We start from the raw sequence: 7,914 nt of genomic DNA on the forward strand, positions 1-7,914 counted from the left end.
CAGCAGTCTTTTTTAAAATTAAGATTTTTTTATTGTTGTTAACAGTCAACCCCCATCTCATTTGTAACTGATTTGTACAGCTTTTATGAAATTGGAATCTTCATATGCTAAGATCCACCTTGAATTGTGTATTCGCATGAGAACATCATTAAGAAGAGCTCTGCTGTATGAAGCCAAAAGCCCATTTATGATTTTGTTCTCCTTCAGGTAGCATTCGTGACTTCGGGTACTGGAGGTGGGGGGGTGAGCATCTGAAATTTGTTATTATAATATTACTACAGTAATAGATGTTATTAGACCAGGTTTTGCATTTTACAGTTACATAAAGTTCTACCAGCTGAGCTGTTTGGGGCTAACCAATTCTGCCTCCCCTTTAGGTAAAGGTAAAGAGAGCCCTGACCATTAGGTCCAGTCATGACCGACTCTGGGGTTGCGGCGCTCATCTTGCTTTATTGGCCGAGGGAGCCGGCGTACAGCTTCCGTGTCATGTGGCCAGCATGATTAAGCCACTTCTGGCGAACCAGAGCAGCGCATGAAAATGCCGTTTACCTTCATGCTGGAGTGGTACCTATCTACTTGCATTTTGACGTGCTTTCAAACTGCTAGATTGGCAGGAGCAGGGACCGAGCAACGGGAGCTCACCCCGTCGCGGGGATTGGAACCGCTGACCTTCTGATCGGCAAGTCCTAGGCTCTGTAGTTTAACCCACAGCGCCACCTGCATCCTCCCCTTTATTACGGCACTTATGATTGCATTTTGCAATTTCTTTATTCCTCACTCCCACCTGAAATAGTATTTGGCAGCTTTGGTTACCCTTAACACTCCAGATATCACAAACTAAATACATCCAAATGTGTATTGTTGGGTTTCTTTCCCCCTCACCCATCCCAACTGCAATAAAATGTAGTGAGTCAAAGATACAAATATGCACTTGCCAGCCAGGTTTTGTATGAAAACAAGAGACGTCATCTGCAGTAATACTGATCTTAACAAAATAACACTTCAAAGGATCTGGAAAGCTGTGTTTCTGGGAAGGGGAGAGGATGTAGGAGGAGGATTAAACACATATGTGGAAAACAAGAACATACGCCTTGAAATATGTGAGAAATAGAAGTTAGAAATGCCTTGTTTTTTGTTTTGTTGCTATGTAATTCACAAAGGTTGCAGTCCCAAATTCAGTTACATGCTCAAGTTCTATTGAGCATGTAACTGAATAGCATTTAAGTGCATTTTACTTTGTGTAAGACTGACTGTAGACAAAGGAAACTTTTATTATTTCCATCTTTCAATGAAAGAGAAATCTTTTGCTATCCCTGGATCCAAATAAAAATTTTAAAATGTGCTGGGTTGGATTAAGAAGTTTTACAAAAACGAAAGACCCCACACTTTAATGCAAAGAAAACATAAGTATACCAGAACTGAAATGAAACTAATACAGAAGAAAAGTCATCAGTGGAAGATGCCCCATTTTACAGTTTAGAAATATAAACGGGTTTATCCATACAGTCCAATTCATAGGCAGTTAACACGAGGAAATCCATATAGGAACGGACTGTTGATGTTTATAGGTGGGTTGATGGCATATTCTATTGTTGTGGGATTGGGGGTCATAAAGGAGAAGGAAACTAGTATTAGTTTTGGAAGACTTCTTGTTGGCATCCATCCATCTTGGGAGACAATGGAGGAGTGCACCTTTGTGGGTGAAGTCAAACTGTTGGAGAGTTACAGCGCCTGCTGTGGCTGTAGAGACCAATACTGAGAGACATGTTTCATCGCAACTGAAGCAGATACGGCATCCGGTTGTGCCACTGCAGATGTACCATGACATTTCTTCTCTTTGCGCTTCTCGCAGCTGTCATTCCTTAAATGATCACTGCTGCGGATACACAATCTGTCTCCAGGCACCATGGTTGTCTGCAAGGGATTCCCACATGGTAGGGTTAACTTTTCATCTTTGGCTGGTACAGTAGTTTGCTCCGCTTGTTGAGGGATATTCGGAGCTCCAAGTACCCACTGAAGCAGGTGGACAGTGGCAGGTCAGCGTTTTATTGACCTGGGGCTGCTCTACCTAAGGCAGGCGGTAGCTGACCAGTGAGACACAGTGAACTTTCCCACTGATGAAGGCAACCTGTTGTGCTCATACCTTATGCCAATCAGGTTGAGTTTATAACTCATAACCGCTGCCTCCCAGATGACAACATCCCCTCCATCTCGGCCTCCCTGATATGATCCAAAAGACCACTGTCAGTGATTGGCTGACTGCTACCAATGGCAAGCCTTTCAAGTGGCTAGGAAATACCTAAAATACCCAAACCTGAGTAAGGATAATTTGATGTGTCCTGTGTGTGAAGAGACTGCTGTTTGAGGAAGACATACAGGCACAGAGGGCTGGCATTTTGAGTTCCAGCTAACAGCATTTCAGTGGGCTGTCTGTCTCCCTGGTCACCTGATATGGGCACAGTGAACTTTGGCTCTCTGTTTGGAGTGTTTACATTGTGCCTCCACCTATGCTCGAATTATATATTTGTAAATAAGCACAATTACAGAACACCAGTAATTGTGTAACTTCTAGGGTCCTTTTTCGAAATGAAACCAAAAGCACTGTGTTGCTGAACCTTCTCAGTTATGCTCGGTGCGGTGAGTGTAACAATATAAAAATAGGCATGACTTGTTGGTGACACCAAGTTTTTAGAAAGCTAGTTACTCCTGAATTTAAGTGGTCAGCTTCTGTTATCCTTCTTGTTTGCTCCTGTATATAGTACAGTAAGCCTGCAACTTACACGCATTTAACTTGTGCACAGATTTACATGCATGGCAAAAAATAAATAAATAGAAAATTCAAAATTTTCCCGAGGTTCCAGGAAAATGATGTTGGCAATCCCACCCACCATTTAAAGATCTTACTTATTAATTGGTTTTCTGTGCTCCTTTGTATTCTGTTTTTATTGCATATCTCTAAGCCACTTTCAATACTATTTCAAATATAAAAAGCAGACAATAATATTTTAAATTTTTAAGTCCCTCCAATTCATAAGATTATGGACAGCCAGAGATGAGTGTGCTAGGCTTTACTCTGCATTTATGTTCAGAGACACAGCAAGTGCCCAAAGAGATTTTGAGACTGAGAATGTGCTCATCTAGGAAGAATTCTGCAGCAGACTTGCAGGGATCCTATGATACAAATCAGTATAGAAATTATTTGAAATCAATTGTTCTACAGGAAATTTTAGAGCCAAGTTTAGTTCGCTTATTACCAACTAGGTAGGTAGTGACGACACTATCAGTGTCTGAATTCTGCTGTTCAAACAAAGAGAGATGGGAAACAGAATGGAACTCTGTGTTCCTCCGCAAAAATTGGCACATGCTTCTACATCACAGAGAGTCCATGTTACTTGTAATGCAACAAGTACTGGACATGGTTAAAACAACATGGCTTGTTCCTATGACAAATTCCAGAATTGAAGTTGATGGTTCAGTGTCAAAAGTGTTTCTCTCTGTGTGCCTAGGGCTAACAGGTGGGGCTGGGCAGGTGGTTTAGGTCAGATTCACAGCATACATTTAAAGCACATCTAACACATATATAAAGCACATTATTTCCTCCAAAGAATCCTGGGAACTATAGCTTTCTCCTCACAGAACTATTCCCCAGCATTCTTAACTACAGTTCCCAGGATTCACTGGGGAAATTCGTGTGTTTTAATTCATGGTGCTGACCTAGACTGGGAATATTATTGGAGGAGTGGGAAGAGTTAAATGCCTCACTGCAGAGTTGCACATAATTGGTTGCTATTGAAGTAGCATGAAATGATAGCAATAGGCACTTCAGATTTCTTTCAGTTAATCCCTAAAATGATACTGAAGTATATTCATGTTATTAAAGCATATTCATATTAGTAACCATTGATTGTTGCAGTGTGTTGTTAACTAACCTTTGAGCTAGTTATTACTCTGGTATCTTGATTGCAGATGCAGGACACATTGATTTCAGTCAATTATCTGCTTTGCATGTGGTTGTACAATCACAGCTGTGCAGTGCCTGTAAAACAGGAGTAGGCAGCCAGGACACCAGGCATGGAGAACCTTTTTCAGCCCGAGGGCCACATTCCCACATAGGCAACCTTCCAGGGCTTGCACTCCAATGGTGCTTGGGGCCAGAGACAAAAGCGGGTGGAGCAAAAGATGTGAGCCTCGCCTTTATATAATAGGCTTGCAATCCTGCCCCCCTTTTGTCTTCTTGTGTAATCTCCATTAAAGCTGGTATTGCGCCTTGGGATTTGGAACCATTACAGCAATATAATTAGTAAAAAAAAGTTCAAGTAAATCTGGTCAGCTACTTTAATACCCTTTAAAGATAGACAAGCATTTGCTAAAGGCTCCATCACTAGGGCAAATAATACTGGGGACAGGGGACACCTTTGTTTTGCACCCATTTATCGAAAACATTCCCAAATCCAAACTGTTGATTCTTAAGCAAGACTTCCACTCCATAAATAGGTTCATAAACAACTTTACAAGCTGGAAGCCCATTCTCATTTCTTTTTCTAAAACACCCAAGTTTACAATATTCAGTATTCGAGGGTCGCTTGTTAAAGATTTCCTGACCCACTTCCAGTTATCGTAGGAGGATGAAATTGCACATATATAATTATACATCTCTCCATAGGTAATGTGGTAATTTGTAGCTCTGAATATGATAGAGAATTGCCATCTTTCTCCTTTGATGTACAGATGAAGCTCGGATAAGCCTACCTGGTTGGGCACACACAGAGTTCTACAGTAATTTATCAGTTCACGCCTCTATATGGTTTTCTATTTCGTTCTTAGTATAAGTGATTTTCCTTTTTTAAATCATGCTTTTACAAGTTGCACTGTGTTTAAAATCACCAGGTTTTCAATAATGAGCATATGCAAGCTTATTCATCTGGGAAGGGAAATTTACCTCTAGACCATAATTCCCTGCTCCCCACAGATGAATTAGTTAATTTGACTGATCCTAGAATTTGACCCCCATTGAAGGCTTGTCTGAGCAGAATCAAGGTTTCTTTGGTATTTTCCAAAGAACTGGAATCATCATTGTCTTCACTATTTGGTTTCAGACCCAGAAACAGCCTTAGTTTGTTTGCTTCTTTGTGAGTAAAGAGACTAGGTAATCAAAGCTGACTATAAGTTTAAAGGGGAATTTCCAGTGGTGTCCCAGTCTTGCTTTTCTCAGTTGCTCAATGTAGGGTTTAAAGCTTTTTCTGCATTGTAGCATGTTCTGGCTCCAATCCTGATAAAGACTTGTGTGCTTCCCAGTGGTTCCAAGCTTCTGGCTGTTGTTTTTTAAAGACTTCTTTCTTCATCACATATTGTATAAAAACCAACTATCAGATCCCTGGGCATCTTTCCTTCTCTTAGCTTGGGGTTAAATATTCTACAGACTTGCTCTGTATCTTGCAGTAATAAATGTAAACCAGGAAACAGTTCATTAAGCCATGCTATTAAGCTTTTTATGGTCTCCACAGTAACCTTCTCCCCATGTCACCCTGAGAATATTGTGGAGATTACTGACCTTGAGGTCCACCAGTTTGCCACCTGACCTCTTGCTTCTCCTTTGACAGGGCCCAGATAACAACTTTGTGCTTCAAGCGTAGGATCTTCACTTTGCAATCTTTTAATATGTCAGTTCCTTTAAGTTTATTGCAGTTTTGATGCTTTTGACCGGTCTTCCACTATATCAGTCCTGAATTTAACCAGTATATCAGTCGTAAATCCAACATAAATGTTCCTTTTAATGCCATTGAAGAACCCACATTATTACCTCAAGGGCCTATTACTGAGGCAGCGTCCCATGCTTCAAAATGTGATCTCAGATCCCATTTTTATGTGATCTGAAACTGTTATTAACTTGAAGCACCACTTTAGCTAATGAGGCCTCCTGCTGCTGCCACGCCGCCAGAGCCCGATTTCTGTTCTTAACCTGAAGCACTATTTCTGAGTTAGCGGAGTGTGCAACCCGAAGCGTATGTAACCCGAGGTACCACTGTACTTGCACTTTGACGTGCTTTCGAACTGCTAGGTTGGCAGGAGCAGGGACCAGGCAACGCGCGCTCACCCCGTTGCGGGGATTCGAACCGCCGACCTTCTGATCGGCAAGTCCTAGGCACTGTGGTTTAACCCACAGCGCCACCCATGTCCCATAAATCAAATTCTAGGATCTGTCAAATTAACTGATTCATCTGTGGGGAGCAGGGAATTATGGTCTAAGCCACCATCTTGGTGGAATGATGTCACCATCCACACTTGCTTTGATTTAAAACACATTTATAGGGATATACATCTATATAGCTATGCAAGACTAGTAATTCCACTCCGATTCTTTAGAAGGGCATTGGGATTGAGAGGATTGCAAAGGATAGAGACACCTCCTCAACATGACTCAGTAGTTACACATTTATTCCTGCAGCTGATGCATAATAGAATTTGTCCTGCTTTAGCTTCCAGTTCTTGAGGAAACGTTCCTGTCATCTACAGCTACTGACAATGAAACTGGTATTTGCCAAGTTTCTGTAAACAAGCTATCTGATCAACGTCATGTAGCCCAGAGATTGGCACATCAGCTTGAAATACAATTGGCACACACAGTGTATGTTTCAAGTACTATCTTGTTAATGATAAGCTGTGCAGCTCTTTTGGATACGAGTACAGATACGGCTTGTATGCACAATGCCAGACTTGGTTTGGTTTGGCCTGGGTGTTTTTCCTACGGGAATCAGCACTATTTGAGAAACAAAAAACCTCTTGTGTTTGACTTGCAGGAAGCCAGAAAATAAAGGAAATGCTTTGTCTGTCAACTGATCTCCCTGCCCCCCCCACAGCCCAAGTGAAATGGAACCTGCTTGGTTTGTGAATCTAAAATGTACTCCAGAAGCAAAACTAAGGCTACAATTTCTCACCTTGCCCCAGTCTAGTGAGTGGAAAGTCCACCGTCCCTCAGACCATGTGGAGGGCCGGACTATACCGGTAATTTGACAAAAAATATGAATGAATTCCTATGCCCCACAAATAACCCAGAGGTGTGTTTTAAATAAAAGCACACATTCTACTCATGTAAAAACACCAGGCGGGCCCCCCAAATGACCCAGAGATGCATTTGAAATAAAAGGACACATTCTACTCATGTAAAAACATGCTGATTCCTGGACCGTCCATGGGCAAGATTGAAAACCCTTGTGAGTAGGCAACCTATACCTTTAAAGTGCATTTAAAGCACATTCCCCCAAAGGGTTCTTGGCACTATTTTGCTAAGGGTTCCTGGGAATTTTAACTCTGAGGGGTAAACTAGAATTCTGAGGGGGAAATGATGTGTTTTGGATGTGCTTTAAAAGGTACAGTGCACACATACAGAGCCTTAAAACAAAATGACCTGAAGCACTTTCCAGGAGGAGGGGACAATGAGGCTGCTTCCCATACCCAACTTTGTCTGCTCTAAAAATTCTGAGGCAAAAGGATTCTAAATTACTTCCTTTATCATTCAATCAATGGGACTCTGCAAGCTGCTTAGAAGCCCCTTAGATGCTGCTCCTTCCCAGGTAACAAAGCTATGTGTTTTAGACCCTGCACCACGAGACCAAGCTGTACATGATGCTGATTGCATGTAAGCAACCAATATGCGTTTCACATATTATGAGATAGCCACAGTGAGGGCTTCCGAGCAAGATCAAAGTCACAGTGTACATGGAGGAGCATTTTACTTCCTCCCTGCTACCACCCCATTGAAAAATATTCTGTTTGCCCCAGGAGGGAAGTTTCCATTGCCTTCTATTTGTGTTTTGCTTAGTATGGATTGAGATTGATCTACTTCCACTTATCTGAAAAGGATCAGGGATAGAATACGATGAGGGTTTCTGTGCAATACCATGTGGGCATGCAGTG

The 7,914-nt window shown here is 41.7% G+C and overlaps 1 long non-coding RNA gene across 1 annotated transcript in view; it reads left to right on the plus strand.

Annotated features, from left to right (window-relative positions):
• Positions 1-7,914, plus strand: part of LOC310844222 — a 399,653-nt gene that overhangs the window by 289,314 nt on the left and 102,425 nt on the right. The gene's annotated exons all lie outside the window — the stretch shown is intronic.

This window comes from Podarcis gaigeae (assembly GCF_964106915.1).
Source record: "Podarcis gaigeae genome assembly, chromosome: 5".
Taxonomy (NCBI): Eukaryota; Metazoa; Chordata; class Lepidosauria; order Squamata; family Lacertidae; genus Podarcis; species Podarcis gaigeae.